A 20,714-nucleotide genomic window follows, 5' to 3' on the forward strand; every position below is an offset into this window, starting at 1 on the left:
GACACGTCACCTACATCTTCTGGCTCTACACACAGATTACCACTTTAGTCCCTAATGGGCCCTTCTCTTTCCCTGGTTATCCTCTTGCCCTTAATATACTTATAAAACACATTGGGATTTTCCTTTATTTTGCCTGCCAGTGTTTTTTCATGCCTCCTCTTCGCTCTCCTAATTTCTTTTTTAAGTATCCCCCTGCACTTTCTATACTCCTCTAGGGCTTCCACTGTTTTTAGTCCTTTGTATCTGCCAAAAGCCTCCCTATTTTTCCTAATCCATTCTTGTGTATCCCTTGACATCCAGGGTTCCCTGGACTTGTTGGTCCCACCCTTGACCTTTACGTGAACATGTTGCCATTGTACTCCCTCTCTTTCCTTTCTGAATGACTCCCACTGCTCTGATGTGGATTTTCCTACAAGTAGCTGATCCCAGTCCACTTTGGCCAGATCCTGCCTTATCATATTGAAATTGGCCTTCCCCCAATTTAGAACCTTTATTTCCGGTCCATCTTTGTCCTTATCCATGACTACCTTAAATCTCACCGAATTATGGTCACTGTCACCAAAATGCTCTCCTACTGACACTTCTACCACTTGCCCGGCTACATTCCCTAGAATTAGGTCCAGTACCGCCCCCTCTCTTGTAGGACTTTCTACATGCTGGCTCAAAAAGCTCTCCTGGATGCACTTTAAGAATTCCGCACCCTCTAAGCCTTTCACACTCTGACTATCCCAGTTAATATTGGGGAAGTTGAAATCCCCTACTATTATTACCCTATTATTTCTACACTTCTCTGAGATTTGCCTACATATCTGTTCCTCTATCTCCCCCTGATGTTTGAGGGCCTATAGTACACTCCCAGCAAAGTGCTTGCCCCCTTTTTGTTTTTAAGTTCTACCCATATGGCCTCATTAGAGGAACCTGCTAAGATATCATCCCTCCTTACTGCAGTAATTGACTCCTTAGTTAATATTGTGACACCCCTCCTCTTTTACATCCCCCTCTGTCTCACCTGAAGATTCTATACCCCAGAATATTGAACTGCCAGTCCTGCCCCTCCCTCAACCATGTCTCTGTGATAGCAACAATATCGTACTCCCATGTGTTCATCAACACCTTCAAATCACCTGCCTTACTCACAAGACTCCTTGCATTAAAATAAATGCCATCCAGCCTTGCCATACTCCCTTGTGCCGTTACATATTTGCTCTGCCTTCCAGACTGACATGTTTTTTCCTCTATATTTGGCTGTGCATCACCCCCTATTATAGCTCCACTCCGTATCCCATCCCCCTGCCAAGTTAGTTTAAACCCCCCCCAACAGCACTAGCAAGGATGTTGGTCCCGTTCCGGTTCAGGTGCAACCCGTCCGACTTGTACAGGTCCCACCTTCCCCAGAAACAGACCCAGTGATCCAAGAAACTGAAGCCCTCCCTCCTGCACCAACTCTTTAGCCACACATTCATCTGCTCTATCCTCCTATTCCTATACTCACTAGCACGTGGCACCGGGAGTAATCCAGAGATTACAACCTTTGAGGTCCTACTTTTTAATCTGCTACCTAGCTCCCTAAATTCTTGTTGCAGGACCTTATCCCTCTGTCTACCTATGTCGTTGGTACCAATGTGAACCACGACCTCTGACTTCGCCCTCCCCCTTCAGAATGCCCTGCAGCCGTTCAGTGACATCCTTGACCCTGGCACCAGGAAGGCAACATACCATCCTGGAGTCACGTCTGCGGCTGCAGAAACGCCTGTCTGCACCCCTCACTATTGAGTCTCCTACCACTATTGCCCTTCCACTCTTACTCCTCCCCCCTTGTGCAGCTGAGCCACCTACAGTGCCGTGAACTTGGCTCTGGCTGCACTCCCCAGAGGAACCGTCATGTTCACCGTTTTCCAACACAGAAAAACGATTGTTGAGTGAGATGCACTCTGGGGCTTTCCTGACTACCTGCCTGCCCCCCTTCTTCTGACTGGTGGTCTCCCATTCCCTCTCTGACTGCACTTTCTTAAGCTGCAGGGTGACCACATCTAAAAACGTGCTATCCACGTAACTCTCAGCCTCGCTGATACACCGCAGTGCCTCCAGCTAACGCTCGAGCTCCGAAAACCGAATCTCAAGTTGGCCAAACCGTTGGCACTTACTGCACATGTGGTCATTCTGACTGCAAGAAGCGTCTAGGAATTCCCACATGCTGCAGGCCGTGCAACGCACGGGACTGAGGTCCCCTGCCATACTTTTAATTAAAAAACTCTTAACCTCAAATTTAAAATCTCAGATTCTCGCTCTCCCGAACTACCTTAACTATGAACTACTTTAAAAGAAATAGACTTAAAATTGAAGAAAAAAAAAGCACTCACCCATGACTCACCAATCAGCTTCTTCCCCTGCGCCGGCGTCACTTTGGAACATGTATATCTTTTAATCTACACCAAGGCACTTAAATTTGGACGCCCAAGTTTGGAAAAAAGCGAGAAGTAGAGAAATACTCACCAACCAATCAATTACCTGCTTTTTGGTGATGTCACACTTCGATTACTTTTTACTTCTTTACTCCTTTGTATCTCAACCGCTCCCGCTGCATTTACTACCGCCGAAGTCTCGCGCTCTCCAGCCGCTCCCGCTGCATTTACTACCGCCGAAGTCTCGCGCTCTCCAGCCGCTCCCGCTGCATTTACTACCGCCGAAGTCTCGGGCACTCCAGCCGCTCCCGCTGCATTTACTACCGCCGAAGTCTCGCGCTCTCCAGCCGCTCCCGCTGCATTTACTACCGCCGAAGTCTCGCGCTCTCCAGCCGCTCCCGCTGCATTTACTACTGATGAAGTCTCGCGCTCTCCAGCCGCTCCCGCTGCATTTACTACCGCCGACGTCTCGCGCTCTCCAGCCGCTCCCGCTGCATTTACTACCGCCGAAGTCTCGCGCTCTCCAGCCGCTCCCGCTGCATTTACTACCGATGAAGTCTCGCGCTCTCCAGCCGCTCCCGCTGCATTTACTACCGCCGAACTCTCGCGCTCTCCAGCCGCTCCCGCTGCATTTACTACCGCCGAAGTCTCGCGCTCTCCAGCCGCTCCCGCTGCATTTACTACCGCCGACGTCTCGCGCTCTCCAGCCGCTCCCGCTGCATTTACTACCGCCGAAGTCTCGCGCTCTCCAGCCGCTCCCGCTGCATTTACTACCGCCGAAGTCTCGCGCTCTCCAGCCGCTCCCGCTGCATTTACTACCGCCGAAGTATCGCGCTCTCCAGCCGCTCCCGCTGCATTTACTACCGCCGAAGTCTCGCGCTCTCCAGCAGCTCCCGCTGCATTTACTTCCGCCAAAGTCTCGCGCTCTCCAGCCGCCCCCGCTGCTTTTACTACCGCCGAAGTCTCGCGCTCTCCAGCCGCTCCCGCTGCATTTACTACCGCCGAAGTGTCGCGCTCTCCAGCCGCTCCTGCTGCTTTTACTACCGCCGAAGCCTCGCGCTCTCCAGCCGCTCCCGCTGCTTTTACTACCGCCGAAGTCTTGCGCTCTCCAGCCGCTCCCGCTGCTTTTACTACTGCCGAAGTCTCGCGCTCTCCAGCCGCTCCCGCTGCTTTTACTACCGCCGAAGCCTCGCGCTCTCCAACCGCTCCCGCTGCATTTACTACCGCCAAAGCCTCGCGCTCTCCAGCCGCTCCCGCTGCTGTTACTACTGCAGATGCCTCGCGCTCTCCAGCCACTCCCGCTGCTTTTACTACCGCCGAAGCCTCGCGCTCTCCAGCCGCTCCCGCTGCTTTTACTACTGCCGAAGTCTCGCGCTCTCCAGCCGCTCCCGCTGCTTTTACTACCGCCGAAGCCTCGCGCTCTCCAGCCGCTCCCGCTGCATTTACTACCACCGAAGTCTCGCGCTCTCCAGCCGCTCCCGCTGCTTTTACTACCGCCGAAGTCTCGCGCTCTTCAACCGCTCCTGCTGCTTTTACTACCGCCGAAGTCTCGCGCTCTCCAGCCGCTCCCGCTGCTTTTACTACCGCCGAAGTCTCGCACTCTCCAGCCGCTTATCAAGAGTTTATATCAAGAAACCGCTGAGCGCACTGGATACAGCAAAGGCTATGGGCCCAGACAATATCCTGGCTTTCGTGCTGAAGACTTATGCTCCAGAACTAGCTGCGCCTCTAGCCGAGCTGTTCCAGTACAGCTACAACACTGGCATCTACCCGACAGTGTAGAAAACTGCCCAGGTATGTCCTGTCCACAAAATGCAGGACAAATCCAATCCAGCCAATTATTGCCCCATCAGTCTGCACTCAATCATTAGTAAAGGGATGGAAGGTATCAACAGTGCTATCAAGCGGCACTTACTCACCAATAACCTGCTCACCAATGCTCAGTTTGGGTTCTGCCAGGATCACGCGGCTCCAGACCTCATTACAGCCTTGGTCCAAACATGGACAAAAGTGCTAAATTCCAGCATTTGACAAAGTGTGGCATCAAGGAGCTCTAGTAAAATTCAAGTCAATGGGAATCAGAGAGAAAACTCTCCACTGGCTGGATTGATACCTAGCACAAAGGAAGATGGTTGTGGTTGTTGGAGGTCAATTATCTCAGCCCCAGGACATCGCTGCAGGAGTTCCTCAGGGCAGTGTCCTAAGCCCAACCATCTTCAGCTGCTTTATCAATGACCTTCCCTCCATCACAAGGTCAGAAGTGGGGATGCTTGCTGATGACTGCACAGTGCTCAGTGCCATTCACAACTCTTCAGATAATGAAGCAGCCCCTGCTTGCATGCAGCAAGACCTGGATGACATTCAGGCTTGGGCTGATAAGTGGCAGGTAACATTCACGCCACACAAGTGCCAGGCAATGACTATCTCCAACAAGCAAGAGCCTTGCTCCAAAACATAAAAGTGCTTTAGGGAGGGGTTCAGTCGCATCACGAGCTCACTGAAGCCCTTAGACAACAAGGGAATGTATTACCCGAATTGTGCAGCTCATACTTAAGTATCTCATTTACTGTCAGTTTCACTTGAGCATAGGTTTTGATATTGAGTAAAATGTGTTGGTTGATGGGACAGGTCCTGTTAGACCCGTAAAGCATGGTAGTTGCGGCAGTGACACAGGAGGCACCACCTAAACCATCTCATATAGTGACAGGATCGGACAAAGTCAACATGGATTTACAAAAGGTAAATCATGCTTGACTAATCTACTGGAATTTTTTGAGGATGTAACTAGTAGAATAGATAAGGGAGAACCAGTGGATGTGGTGTATTTGGACTTTCAGAAGGCTTTCGATAAGGTCCCGCAAAAGAGATTAGCGTGCAAAGTTAAAGCACATGGGATTGGGGATAAGGTACTGACTTGGATAGAGAACTGGTTGGGAGACAGGAAGCAAAGAGTTGGAATAAACAGGTATTTTTACGAGTGGCAGGCAGTGACTAGTGGGGTACCGCAGGGATCGGTCCTAGGACCCCAGCTATTCACAATATATATTAATGATCTAGACGAGGGAACTAGATGTAATATCGCCATGTTTGCAGACGACACAAAGCTGGGTGGGCGTGTGTGCTGTGAGGAGGATGCCGAGAAACTCCAGTATGATTTGGGCAGGTTGGGTGATTGGGCAGATGCATGGCAGATGCAATATAATGTGGATAAATGCAAGGTTAGCCACTTTGGTGGCAAAAACAGGAAGACAGCTTATTATCTGAACGGCAATAGATTGGGAGAAGGGGAAGTGCAACGAGACCTGGGTGTCCTTGTGCACCAGTCGCTGAAGGTAAGCATGCAGGTGCAGCAGGCGGTTAAGAAGGCAAATGGTATGTTGGCCTTCATAGTGAGAGGATTCGAGTACAGGAGCAAGGATGTCTTGCTGCAGTTCTACAGGGCCTTGGCGAGACCATATCTTGAGTATTGTGCGCAGTTTTGGTCGCTTTATCTGAGGAAGGATGTTCTTGCCATGGAGGGAGTGCAGCGAAGATTCACCAGGCTGATACCTGCATCGATTTGTATGTGGGTTCAATGACGACACATTCATGAAAGAGAATTACTTTTTATCTAAAGTATGTTCAACTCTGTTAACAGCATTACAGGAGACATCATGTTAGAGATCCATCTAAAACGAAACTAAAACTAAACTCTGCCTCTCTCACATGCCCTCTGCTGGTCAGGCATAAATAATCAAACAGGCAAATATGCTGGTAAGGCATCATAATCAAACAAGCAAATACCATCACTATTTGCTGATATCATTACATCTCCCTTTCTTAAAACAAAATTATTTTACTTTTATCTAACAACATGTTTACTTTGTATTATTCTGCATTTTAACTTTAACACTTAATGAACTTACATTATCATTATCAAGGTTTTTTAACCTTGTTTTGTGTGTTCACATGAAATATGAAAATACACTAGAACTTGAAGAAAGAATAAGATAACATTACTTCCTTCTATAACAAGAGTCCTTAAATTTGCTCAAGGAGTCTCTCAGGAGGCTTCACGCATCTTGAGGATTTTCTGATTGATTGTCCTTGAATCTGAGTTGTTGCCTCAGATGATGGTTTCTCAGCTGTGTGATCAGGTTGTTCAACAGTATCAGTCTTTTGACCTGCTGTGTGATCAGGTTGTTCAACAGTATCAGTCTTTTGACCTGCTGTGTGATCAGGTTGTTCAACAGTATCAGTCTTTTGACTTGCTGTGGCTGGTCCCATGAGAAGATCTCGACAATTTCTTCGCAGAACAGCACCCTCATCTGTCTGAATGGTGTATGATCTTGGTTGAACTTCACTCAGGACAGTTCCCTTCTGAGTCCATATGTTTGTTTTGTCTTTGAACCTTACTTGGTCACCAGTGTGGAGTTCAGGTAGGCTTTGTGTTCCTCTGTCATAGTAGTACTTTTGCTTTTCTTTCTGTTGTTCTTTGAACTTCCTCACTTTCTCCCCCTCTTTTGTTTTCAGGAGGTTCTCCGGGATGGGTAGGTTTGACCTTAGCCGACGTCCCATAAGGAGTTGGGCTGGTGACATACCACACTCGAGCGGCATTGTGCGGTATACAAGCATGCTTTGGTAGAAGTCAGTTCCACTGTCTTTTGCCTTGTACATCAGTCTTTTCACTGTCTGGACCGATTTTTCCACTAGTCCATTGGACTGTGGAAAGTGAGGACTTGACGTTGTGTGGACAAAGTCCCACTCTTTGGCAAAGTGTCGGAAACTTGCATTGTAAAACTGGGGTCCGTTGTCTGTGAAGACCTCGCTTGCCACGCCATGTCTGGAGAATATGGCTTTCATACATGTTATCACAGCATCTGCAGTGGTGGTGTACAGTCTACAAACCTCTGGATACAGGGAGTAATAGTCTGTGACTACAAGATAGTCCTTCCCTTGACATACGAATAGGTCAGCGCCTACCTTCTGGTAAGGTCTGTCTGGCGCTGGGTGTGGCTTTAGTGGTTCTACCGGATTGCTTGCTCGATATTTCAGGCATATTGTGCAGTTTGACACCTCATTTGTCACATCTTGGTTGATTCGTGGCCAGTACATCACCTCTCGTGCTCTTTTCTTACACTTTTCGATTCCCAGATGTCCTCCATGGATCCTTTTTAGCACCTCTTTTCTCAGACTCTTTGGGATAACTATTTTACTTCCTTTGGAGATGATGTCTTCGACCACTGATAGTTCCGCCCTGCAGTTCCAGTACTCTGCCATGTCAGGTGAGCAGTCTTGCTTCATGTTGGGCCATCCATCCAAGATGCTTTTCCTCAGTCGTCTCAGTGTTTCATCTTTGTTTGTCTCAGTCTTTATGAGCTCCATTTTTGCATCTGCTATGGGCAGTGCACTTGTGATCATGTCCACGTAGGCGTTCACTTTTTCATCCATTTTGGTGTTTGCGGGCTCACTTGGGTCAACAGCTCTGGACAACGTGTCTGCTGTATACATCAGCTTACCCGGTGTGTACGCAACATTCAGTGTATAGCGTTGCAGCCTGATCATCATTCTTTGTATTCTAAGCGGACAGCTATTTAGTGGCTTTTGGAACAATGCAATCAAGGGCTTATGGCCAGTCTCTACACTGATTGCTTGTCCTGCCACAAACTGGTGAAATCTTTCACAGGCGTATGTGATGCTGAGCAGCTCCTTTTCTATTTGAGCATATCGCGTCTCCGCGTCTGTCATTGAGCGCGATGCATATGCAATAGGTTGCCAGTAGTCATATTTTTGCAGAAGAACGGCACCGAGCCCAATCTGTGATGCACCTGATGATATCTTGATGGGTCTCGCTGGGTCATAAAACCTCAGAACTGGTTCCTCTGTGAGCAGTTTCTTTAGATCGCTCCATGACTTCTCATGCTCATGATTCCATTCCCATTCTATGTTCTTTTCAGTTAGTCTTCTCAGTGGCGCCATCTTTTCTGAGAGGTTGGATATGAATTTACCCATGTAGTTGATCATTCCATTAAACCTCTGCACGTCCTTTTTGCATTGTGGCTTTGGCATATTCTCAATGGCGGACACCTTTCTGGGATCTGGTCTGATGCCCTCACTGCTAAGGATATCTCCCACGAATGTCAGTTCTGTCACCCCGAGCTGGCATTTCTCTCTATTCAGCTTCAGGTTTGTTTTCCTTGTTGCTTCCAGCACTTTTTTCAGTCTCTCGTCATGCTCAGTTCTCGTGGTTCCCCATACTATGATGTCATCCATTGATGTATCAACTCCCTCCAGGTGCTCATAGACCATATGGATACTTTTGTGATACACTTCAGGAGCTGAGGCAGTGCCAAATGGTAACCTTAGGAATCTGTATCTGCCAAATGGACTGTTGAACGTGCACAGTCTTGAACTTGCTTCGTCCAGTTTCTTCTGCCAAAATCCTGATGATGCATCTAACTTGCTGAAATACTTTGCATTTGCAAACTGTGACATGATTTCCTCACGTGTAGGAAGCTTGAAGTGCTCTCTCTTTATTGCTCTGTTTAGATCTCTTGGAGCCAGGCAAATTCTGAGCTTTCCATTCTTTTTGTCCACAACGACGAGGGAACTCACCCACTCAGTTGGCTCATCTATCTTCTGAATCACGTTCAGGCTTTCCATCCTGTCCAACTCTGCCTTCAGTTGCTTTTGAAGAGCAAATGGAACTTTTCTGCATGGATGTATGACCGTTGGCATACTTTTATCTACTCTGATCGTGTGTTCTCCTGGAAGGCAGCCTAGACCCTTAAATAGGTCGTTGTACTCTTTCATGAGTTCATCATAGACTGTCTCTCCTTCGCTTTCCACAACGAGGACTCTCTTTACCAGGTTCAGTCTCTCACAGGCTATTAAACCTAGTATGGCTTGCACATCCTTTGGCACCACGATTAATGCTAGCGTGTGCTCTCTGTCCTTGTGTGTCACTTTGACAATGCATCTTCCTTTCACTGGTATATCAGTACCTGAGTATCCTGTCACTTTCACTTTTATTCCATGTATCTTTGGTCTGGGTCTAATTTTCTTAAAATCAGTCTCTGATATCACATTAACTTGTGCTCCAGTATCCAATTTAAATGGAATGTGTATGTCATTCACTTTTAGTGTCAACATCCAGTCTCTTTTTTCTTTTTTGTTTTCAGACACAGCATCCACATTGAACTCCTCTTTCTCGCTTTCATCTACTGCATGGACCTTGCTTTGTTGCGCTTGGTCCTTGCAGCAACGGGCATAATGGTTGTTTTTGTTGCAACTATTGCATGTTTTACCATATGCTGGACACTTTTTTGGTGTATGCTGTGTACCGCATCGACTACATGACTTTCGATTGCCCCTTTCATTTTTGTTCGCTGGGCACGCCTCTTTTTTCACATTGGCGCTCTTTTTGTTGAGCAGTTTGTGTCCGTTCTTACTCACTGCATCCACGTTGCAGCTACTGTCACTGAACAGCTCCTTTGCCTGCGACTTCACAGTCTCTGTAGCCCTACACAGTGCTATGGCTTTTCCCAGGTCTAGATCTTGCTCTCTTAGCAGCCTTTCCCTTAGACCATTATCTGGAATACCACACACCAGTCTGTCTTTTATCAGCGAGTCTATCAGTCCCCCAAATTCACATGTTTTGCTTCGGTTTCTCAGTTCAGTCACATACTGATCAATAGTCTCTCCCGTTTTCTGTACACATGTGAAAAATCTGTGCCTCTCAAACATCATGTTATGTTTAGGTATGCAGTAGGCCTCAAACTGTTCCATTATTTTATCTAGCTTCATTTTGTCTCCATCAGCAGCGAATGTGAAGTTATTATACACCTCCAGCGCTTCATCACCCACGACATGTAAGATCACTGACGCTTTCATTTTATCACTTTTCTCGTCAGCTCCGATTGCTGATAAATACAACTCCAAACGTTGTTTGAACCTCCTCCAATTTTCAGCCACATTACCTGTCAACTGAAGCTTCGCCGGTGGGTGTAAACCTTCCATTTTTCCACTTCGTTAGCTATTCTCCAATGGTAAGTAACGATGTTCTCTTTTGGCTTGCTAATATGTGGAGAGCTGATTTAACTTCAGATTTTTCCTCTTCATCTCTTGGATCCCACTTCTGACACCATGCATCGATTTGTATGTGGGTTCAATGACGACACATTCATGAAAGAGAATGACTTTTTATCTAAAGTATGTTCAACTCTGTTAACAGCATTACAGGAGACATCATGTTAGAGATCCATCTAAAACGAAACTAAAACTAAACTCTGCCTCTCTCACATGCCCTCTGCTGGTCAGGCATAAATCATCAAACAGGCAAATATGCTGGTAAGGCATCATAATCAAACAAGCAAATACCATCACTATTTGCTGATATCATTACAATACCTGGGATGGCAGGAATGACGTATGAAGAGAGATTGGGTCCATTAGGCTTATAGTTACTCGAGTTTAGAAGAATGAGAGGGGATCTCATTGAAACTTATAAAATTCTAACAGGAATAGACAGACTAGATGCAGGAAGCATTTTCCCAATGGCAGGGGAGTCCAGAACCAGGGGTCACAGTCTAAGGATAAGGGGTAAGTCATTTAGGACTGAGATGAGGAGGAATTTCTTCATCCAGAGAGTGGTGAACCTGTGGAATTCTCTACCACAGAAGGCAGTTGAGGCCAACTTATTTAAATATATTCAAGAAGGAGTTAGATATGTTTCTTAAGGCTAAAGGGATCAAGGGATATGGGCAGAAAGCAGGGACAGGGTACTGAATTTGGATGATCAGCCATGATCTCATTAAATGGCGGAACAGGCTCGAGGGGCCGAATGGCCTACTCCTGCTCCTATCTTCTATGTTTCTATATTGGATTCGTACTGGTTTTCCCCACGCTCTGTTATCTACAAAACACAATTATTACAGTCACAGTTAACTTCAGTCTTACAATCATTTCAAACAACATTACAGTTTAATATCTAATCAACAAGTCATGGACTTAAAAGATTCTCCAGATCTCTCTTACTTGTATCCATCTCGTGGATAATTCTTGCTAAAAATGATTTCTCCTTAGCCCTCAATTGTCCCAATCCAAATGCCATGTAACTCTCCACTTCAACTTCAATTTCAATCCCTCTAACAGGTTCTGATTGTTTCATGAATTAGATAGTTTCTTGATGGAGTATGTGTCAATGCTTTAAAAGTTGTCTCACTCTCCTGAGCCACATGAACCATTTCATGTCATACTGTTGTCAAGTAACTGAGCATGTCTGAGACCTGTTCTTCAGTGCAAATTCGCCATGCATTTCCGGAAAGTAATTGCTTCTTTCGTAACAAATCACATTTGCACACTCATATCAGTATCTCAATATCGTGCTACACGTGCCATCCGATACAAGCCATTCTTGGGCTTTCAGGTGATCCTATCAAAACATTGTAGTCATCTGGAGATCTGTGGTCATCTCCCTCTGCATGGTCCCGATGTCTTGGGTAGTGGCCAGGCTATCAATGCAGTTTTCTTAAAAGGTACATAGGCAAGGACACAAATGTCTCCGAGAGAAAGCTAACAATTTACTATTCACAACTACACTTTCCTGACTTTCACTGGAATGAAAATTCCCATTAATACCAGATTCTATCTTATTCATGAACATCTGGAGAAACTTTACTGTCCAATACAATATAAAGATAGAAAATATGGATCAAAGTTGTTTGCTGAACCAGTTTAAAAAAAACAATTGCCAGTGGAAAGGGTTAACTCCTTTGCAGGTTTATAAGAAGGCGGAGCAAATATTGTCAGACACAAGCAATTGCGTCACTTCACGTAAATTTAAAAAAACTTTCCTGATCAATAAAGACAGTTTGGCTTTCACATTTAAACAAAGCAAATCAAACTGCCTTGGAAAATTCACAGTAGCAACCGCAACTCCTAGGTTAAATCTTAGACTGATTGTTAAACAAACTTTTTTTGTTTTCCTTAGCTTTTAGCTTTGAAACATTCATACAGACTTTTGTTTTAAATGGAACACTACACTAAAAGTAGAAAAGGGACAGAATCTTTCCTTTTCTCCTTTCTTCCATCATATTATTTTATCCTTTTTCCCATAAGCCAATTTTCAATTTCTGATGTTTTCTACTGAATCTCATTCTGTACTGATTACTGCCACTGGGAATCTGGGAGAGTAGGGTGGGTGTCTCCCCAACCACCGGGGTACACACGGGCGTGACTGAGTTGAGTTTACGATAGTCAATAGTCATCCGGTTTTCTAACCGGCCAAACTGGGGAGCTGGTCGTGAACGTGACTTTGTGAACAACACACTGCTTTAGCTCCGAGGAAAGGGATCCTTATATAGTTGTCTGGGTTGAATTATCAAAGCCCGATAAAACTTGGGGCACGGCCTTTGTAGGATCGGAATGGGGATCATGAATGATGGTGGTGGAGGAGCTAGAGTCGACTAACGTTAATTGTTGACAGCCTCCAGAATCAACCATGCGGATTACCGGTCTCCCACCGCCATCGTATCAGAGAGGGGAAGTTACCTCCACCTGAGAGGCCTGAGGGAGTCACAGGGGAGGTGGAAACATATCCGTTGACTCGGGTTGCTGATGCGCAGCAGCAACCAGTCGGGCTCCCAGTCCGATGGTCAAAGCCACTATGGCTGCCTCTATTCTCTAGTCACTGTTTGACCAGGTCAGGGTCTGCTTGCCTTGGGGGGTTGTTGTTGCATTGACGGGCATCGTGGTCTAGACGGTGGCAGATGTAGCAATGCACCGAGGCAGCTTTTCCTGGTGCGGGAGTTTTGGACGGCCCTCACTTTGGGTTAGGCAGCGGGCCTTCGACGGCTGCTACTGTAGCTTTAGCAGGTGTCCCAGGGATACTGGCATAGGTCTGATCACAAGCAGTTCTGGCATGGGTGCGTACTTGTTCCCACGGGGTATCTTTGGAGACGTAAACGCCCTTCATGTTACAGACCAATGGTTGGAGACCGTTCAAAAAAAGGGTTTTAAAGCCCGGGGAGTTAAAGTAGTCCCCTCTTCCACCCCTGGTGCACTGGAAAATGTCATGGAGTTTACGCGCAAAGGCATTCGGGCTTTCGGTAGGGCCCTGTTTGGTGTTAGCTATGAGCTGGTGAAAATCAATGCCCTCCTCCCCTAGTGTTTGGCATAGTTCTAACTCAATCTCATCTATTGTGCCCCCCACCCCCTCAGTATGTCCTGGTCCATTTCTTCTTTTAATCCTGTGGAACATACATCCAGGAGGACCTGTTTGAGGTCGTCCCCTTCTAGTTCTGGGTGGGTGATTATAAAAATCCTCCACCGCTGCCTGAAGTCGAGGCGGCTGGTGTTCATGTCCACCATTCCTAGGTCATCCTTTAGTACCCTGACCTCAACAGCGGAAAGGGGCCTATGCATGGTCGTAGTGACCATTTCCCCCCTGCCATTAGTGGTCGAGGAGAAGGATTGGACGCCTTCCACCTCCTCTTCAGTCTGGTGCTGAGGCTGACGGGCAGCATTGGCCCGAGTGACCACACACATTGGTATTGCCTTGTTTGCTTTGTTTGCTTCGCCATCCTTGTACGGTGGAGGTGGAGCAGAGGGAGTGGGGCCCTCAGCTATATTGTCCCAGCAAAGGCTGGGATCTTTTGGTTTGATTTTGGAGACAGCAGCCACCGCTGCCGGTTGTTGGCCGATTTGTGCCTGCAGCTGTTGGATTTTTCCTAAGCACGGGCCATGGTCTGCTTCGGGGGAGGCAGTAGTTTGGCGCCGGTTTAATTCCCTTAATGATCCCCTTGCATCCTCTAACTCCTCACACAGTCTGGTGTTTTCTGCCTGTAGTTCAATATTCTGTTCAAGTATTTGATCTAGTTTCTTCTGTGTACACTGCATTTTGTCATGAATCCTTTGCTCCCAGCGCAACTGGTTGCGGGGGGCAGAAAGGTTCTCTCGCCACTCACTTTCTCTCCGCATCTGGCTTACTAAGGGTTGGATTTTCATTTAGGAGTCGGGTTGGAGGCGGGACTACAACTTTTGGGGTTGTAGTCCCGCCTCCATCGAGATGCGGCCAACCCACACGATTTTAACTTGATTGACCTTGTTGAGCCCGCCCAGCGGGCCCAGCAGGCCAATTAAGGGCCATCCGGCAACAGGTGACGTCACAGACTGAAATTTCATCTGTCAAGAGTTTTTGACAGATGAAATATCAGTGTTTCACAGCTGTTTGAAGCTGTCAAACACTGACAGTCTTACTTCTAACATGAGTCCTTCTCCACAGACTCAGTTAGAAATCTCTCTTGCACAGAAAGCTGCAGGCTGTCACTTTTGACAGTTCGCAGCCATTCTGCTTTCTGTGCCGGTGAGATGAGGGACTCCCGGAACCTAAAGGAAGGAAGGCTGAAAAGGTAAGAAAAGGTCATTTACACTTCTTTAGTCACTTTAGACACACCAAACACACTTACCTTTGCACTCATGCACACATCACTCACCTGAACACCGACATCTCGATCCCTTCAACCCGACTTCTCCAACTTGGCGTGGTTTGGAGCCGTCAGGAATCCCACAGTTCAAGATTAAAAATAGGGATTAGGCTAAAAACTGCCTGTTAACTACCTGTTAACAGGCAGTTAATTGGCACTAATCCTCTCGGGTAGGCGGGTCCCAGTGCGGGGTGGGTACCCACCTCCTTTGAAACTGGCATGGGGTCGGAACCCCTGATTTCGGGATTTTAACCGCCCGCACGCCTCCAATCCCGACTCCACGGCACAATGAAAATCGAGCCCTAAATATTTTAAGCTTTAGTTTCCCTATTTAACTGGGTAGCACACAAATGTGCCCCGTAAGCTAACCTGTCTCAGCCTCTCTTTATTTTAAGTTTGTTTTTCTGAACATCCTCAGAGTTTGTCAAGGATGTAGTCATAGTCCCCGTTACCATCTTCTAAGATTTTTAGTTGGTCCGCTACTGCGGACATGCCGACTTTTTCTGTCAGGCTGTCTACTAGCTGTTCTCGATGGTATGCCAATGCCATTGTATCTCTGGTTTTACCTTTACCCCACTCTCTCCCTCGCCCTCTCCCTTCTTTCAGGGAGTCTTCTACTTAGTCTTAAGCGACAACCACGCGCGACCAGCTCCCTCCGGTCCCCACAACCGGAACCTTACAACTCCCAACTCTGTGATCCCACTTCTGACACCACTGTAAGATTTGGATCATAGATCACACACAGATTACCCAAAGGGTCTTAGGAGTTGTAAGGCATTTTATTAAGGAGCGGCAGTTGAAGTTAAGTACAACACGCAATCAAGATAGACATAGTCGACATACGACCGTGGCAAGCAGCTGGTATCAGTCCTGATTGGACAGACGGCTGGCGTGCGCGAACAGCTCTTCCCTGCCCTTCACCGTCTGAGCTAAAAGCTCTTTAGATATCTCTTTAACTTTTAGGGGTGGGCCTAGGGCAGATTATCAAAGATAAAGTCAACAACCTTTCTAGCACACAAACAGAAAACAGCTAGTCTGGAAACAAGGCCACCGCCAAGGTGCAGAATGTTATAACATCCGCAGGGAACCAAGAACATCAGCAAATACTAAGCATTTATCCAGTTATTCTAACACCAGTCTGAAGAGCCCTTTTTTGTCTCAAGTTATTTCTTCCAATTGACGATTTCTTACACTGACGATTGAGAGTTGACTGATGGGCGGTAATTGGCCGGATTGGATTTGTCCTGCTTTTTGTGGACAGAGCATACCTGGGCAGTTTTCCACATTGCCAGATAGATGCCAGTGTTATAGCTGTACTGGAACAGCGTGGCTAGAGGCGTGGCTAGTAATGGAGCACAAGTCGGATGTTGTTGGGCCCCACAGCCTTTGCTGTATCCAGTGCACTCAGCCATTTCTTGCAATCACGTGGAGTGAATTCAATTGGCTGAAGACTGCCTTTTGTGATGGTGGGGACCTCAGGAGGAGGCCGATATGGATCATCTGCTCGGCACTTCTAGCTTAAGATGATTGCAAATGCTTCAGCTTTGTCTTTTGCACTCACGTGCTGGGCTCCACCATCATTGAGGATGGGGATATTCATGGAGCCTCTTCCTCCCATTAGTTGATTAATGGTCCACCACTATTCACAACTGGATGTGGCAGGACTGCAGAGCTTTGATCTGATCCATTGATCGCTTAGCTCATAAGAACATAAGAAATAGGAGCAGGAGTAGGCCATTCGGCCCTTCAAGCCTGCTCGACCCATTCAATCAGATCATGGTTGATCTGCTGCCTCAACTGCATTCACCGGCCTTATCACCATATAGAAACATAGAAGATAGCAGCAGGAGTAGGCCATTCGGCCCCTTGAGCCTGCTCCGCCATTCAATGAGATCATGGCTGATCATCCAAATTCAGCACCCTGTCCCTGCCTTCTCCCCATATCCCTTGATCCCTTTAGCCTTAAGAAATATATCTAACTCCTTCTTGAATATATTTAATGAATTGGCCTCCACTGCCTTCTGTGGCAGAGAATTCCACAGGTTCACCACACTCTGGTTGAAGAAATTCCTCCTCATCTCAGTCCTAAATGGCTTCCCTTATCCTTAGACTGTGACCCCTGGTTCTGGACTCCTCGGCCATCGGGAACATCCTTCCTGCATCTAGTCTGTCTAGTCCTGTTAGAATTTTATAAGTTTCAATGAGATCCCCTCTCATTCTTCTAAACTCCAGCGAGTATAAGCCCAATCGACCCAATCTCTCCTCATACGTCATTCCTGCCATCCCAGGTATCAGTCTGGTGAATCTTCGTTGCACTCCCTCCATGGCAAGAACATCCTTCCTCAGATAAGGCGACCAAAACTGCACATAATACTCAAGGTGTGGTCTCACCAAGGCCCTGTACAACTGCAGCAAGATATTCTTGTTCCTGTACTCGAACCCTCTCGCTACGAAGGCCAACACACCATTTGCCTTCTTAACCGCTTGCTGCACCTGCATGCTTACCTTCAGCGACTGGTGCACAAGGACACCCAGGTCTCGTTGCACTTCCCCTTCTCCCAATCTATTGCCATTCAGATAATAATCTGCCTTCCTGTTTTTGCCACCAAAGTGGATAACCTCACATTTATCCACATTATACTGCATCTGCCATGCTTCTGCCCAATCACCCAACCTGTCCAAATCATACTGGAGTTTCTCGGCATCCTCCTCACAGCACACACGCCCACCCAGCTTTGTGTCGTCTGCAAACTTGGAGATATTACATCTAGTTCCCTCGTCTAGATCATTAATATATATTGTGAATAGCTGGGGTCCTAGGACCAATCGCTGCGGTACCCCACTAGTCACTGCCTGCCACTCGGAAAAAGAGCAGTTTATTCCAACTCTTTGCTTCCTGTCTGCCAACCAGTTCTCTATCCAAGTCAGTACCTTGCCCCCAATCCCATGTGCCTTAACTTTACACGTTAATCTCTTATGCGGGACCTTATCGAAAGCCTTCTGAAAGTCCAAATATACCACAACCACTGGTTCTCCCTTATCTATTCTACCAGTTACATCATGAAAAAATTCCAGTAGATTAGTCAGGCACGATTTACCTTTTGTAAATCCATGTTGACTTTGTCCGATCCTGTCACTGTTTTCCAAGTGCTCTGCTATTACATCTTTTATAATGGACTCTAGCATTTTCCCCACTACCGATGTCAGGCTTTCCGGTCTGTAAATCCCCGTTTTCTCTCTACCACCTTTTTTGAATAGTGGGGTAACATTAGCTACCCTCTGTTAAGTCTGTGAATTATTTAGTTAATTAAAACAGACTAATGAGTAACAATAAAAACAGGTCTTTACTGGTTGGAGGTAGGGACTATACTGAATACAAGATTACTGCACAGTGCTTATATACCGGTGTGTTCACCCCCGGTATTACGTCTACAGCAGCCTGAGAAAGTAGTACATCTCTTAAGGTGGAACAGGCTTAAGCTCTCTTAAGGTGGAACAGGTTACATACACAACACTCCTCCCTTCTTAGCTTTATAGTCATCCCCCCCATTTAACATAACGTAATAACATATATACATATATAACTTCATGTTTAACGTAACATATCACAGATTCAGTCTCTGCGGAAAACAGTTCACAGATTCAATCTCTGTGGTGTAGTCGGTTCACGTTACTCATTCAATAGTCCTTTCATGGATTTAACAGCTTGAACTTCCGAACTGATTTGGCTCCGTTCGGAGGGACCACGTGTGTGATCTGGTAGAGGTGATAATGGTTCAGATGGGTCATCTTCTGTTTTTCCTTTTCCTTTTCTGCTTCTTGGAGACTCTCTGGGCTCCATTGTCAGCTGCCACAGCTGCCAGCTGCATGCGCAGTTCCTCCTTCTCTTCCTCCTGTTTCCGTCGTAGAGCCAGCTTCTCCCGATGTTCCGTAGACTTTTGGTGCTCCTCCATGATTTCTGCACTTTGGGAGTCGAAGTTACAAGCTGGGCAGGACAGGACATCGTAATATTCGGTGTCGTCCACCAGGTCATGGTAATATTCGGTGTCGTCCTGAGCTAGACCAGTGAGAGGGTCGTCTATTTCCTCCATACCCAGCTGGACGTTAGCCAGCTCTTGTTCCAAATCCAGACATCTTTCCTGAAGAGACTTCTTCATGTGTACCTCTGCATCCAGCTTTTTCTGGGCTTTCAGCAAGTCGTTTACTAGTGACCTCATTTGTGATTTTAATACTTCAACTTCCTTTGGAGATTGATTGATCGGACTATGCAATCCCTCTACCGGAGCAGCTGTTTCAGCGGTCTGTTGTTCTACATTGACGTGAGTCAGCGTACTTTTGGCATCCAATGGCTGCTCTGTTGCAGTCGTTTCAGTCTGTGTCGTCACATCAGCCATCTCAATGACTTTTGAGAGCTCCGAACCCTTTTCCTTTGAAGATCGCAGCTCGTGTTCAAGTTTTTCCCATTTCAGAGTCTTGTCCCTCAGCATATGAAGGAGTTGGCTGACCGTTAACTCTTCTGACACCAGATTATGGCACGCACCTTCAGAACCTGAATCAGCTTTGATTCGTTCGGCCTCCTCGCGCAGATGGTTGGTGTGCTCCTGCTCCATTTTCTCCATCAGTTGCTTCTGTTGACTTTCCAGATTCTCCCACTCTGTAACAAAGAACTTTTTTATTTCATTCATCTCTTGCTCAAAACGGCGAATCATTTGTTCTAATTGCTGTTGTAGTTTGAAATGGAGTTGAGTTCGAGCCCAGTGTCCCTCAAAAATGTGCATATCAGTAGACTTGACAGACTCAGAATTCTCTGTTAAACTATGTTGTTGTTGCTCAGTGGAATTCTGTGCTGAAACTTTGTCTTTTGCACATGGGTTGGTCTTACCATCATCAGTTCTAGAGTCTGGGCTGATTATCTGCACCGAGTTCTCACTCTTTATGGCTTTTAGCGAATGCCAGTCCATATTTATGTTTCTAAACCACTCCCGGCCTAGTAGTGGTGGACCTCCCTCCGGTAGCACATATAAGTCCATTATTTGACTTCCTTCGCCCTTGTTGGCCACTGCAACCTTTATTGTCCCGATGGGGTACACTCTCTGCCCCATGTAGGTTGTCAATATAATCTCCGTATCCTGTAGGGGAATATGTTGGAATAACCTTCTGTAATCTTTCTTATTCATGACCGACAATGCCGATCCAGTGTCCAATTCCATTTTTACTTGGACTCCTTCTATCTGAAGAGTAACCCAAATTGTCTGGAGGTCTGCACCCTTACCAACGTTGAGTACCCTTAAGCTAGCCAGTTCAATACTGCTTGCGTCTGAATCGGACTCCTGTTCGGCCACCTTGTGTACCTTTGCGTATTTCCCTTGCGGTGACTTCTTGTTGCTGGTCTTCTTCGCTGACCTGCATACTCTAGCTATATGTCCAAGCCTACCACAAGTTCTACATTCTTGGTTTTTAAACCAACACTGGTTCTGATCATGCGTTGTCTTTCCACAACGATAACATTTGCCAGAACTCACACCCAATTTGTGTGCACTGAGCTCCGGTGACCGTAGCTGCATTACTGCCGTGCCTCTCGCTGCGGCTTCGTGTGCTGCTGCCATAGTGACCGCCTTCTCAAGCGTCAGCTCATTCTCCTCGAGCAGTCGCTTTTGTGTATCCTGTTTAAATAAACCACACACAAATTTGTCTCGAAGTGCCTCTGTCAGTCCCGTTCCAAACTGGCAATATTTCGCTAATTTACGCAATTCCAGCAAATATTCAGCATTGCTTTCATGCTGTAGCTGCCTTCTGTCGTAAAATTTAAATCGTTCCGCTAGCATCAGCGGCGTGGGGTTTAGATGAT

General features: G+C 46.7%; 1 protein-coding gene across 5 annotated transcripts in view; it reads left to right on the plus strand.

Annotated features, from left to right (window-relative positions):
• LOC147101904 (uncharacterized) overlaps nt 1–20,714 on the plus strand; it is a 232,868-nt gene that overhangs the window by 118,085 nt on the left and 94,069 nt on the right. The window lies entirely within an intron of this gene.

Source organism: Somniosus microcephalus, chromosome 23 (genome assembly GCF_052327205.1).
Source record: "Somniosus microcephalus isolate GS21.2 chromosome 23, FLI_Smic_1.0, whole genome shotgun sequence".
Taxonomy (NCBI): Eukaryota; Metazoa; Chordata; class Chondrichthyes; order Squaliformes; family Somniosidae; genus Somniosus; species Somniosus microcephalus.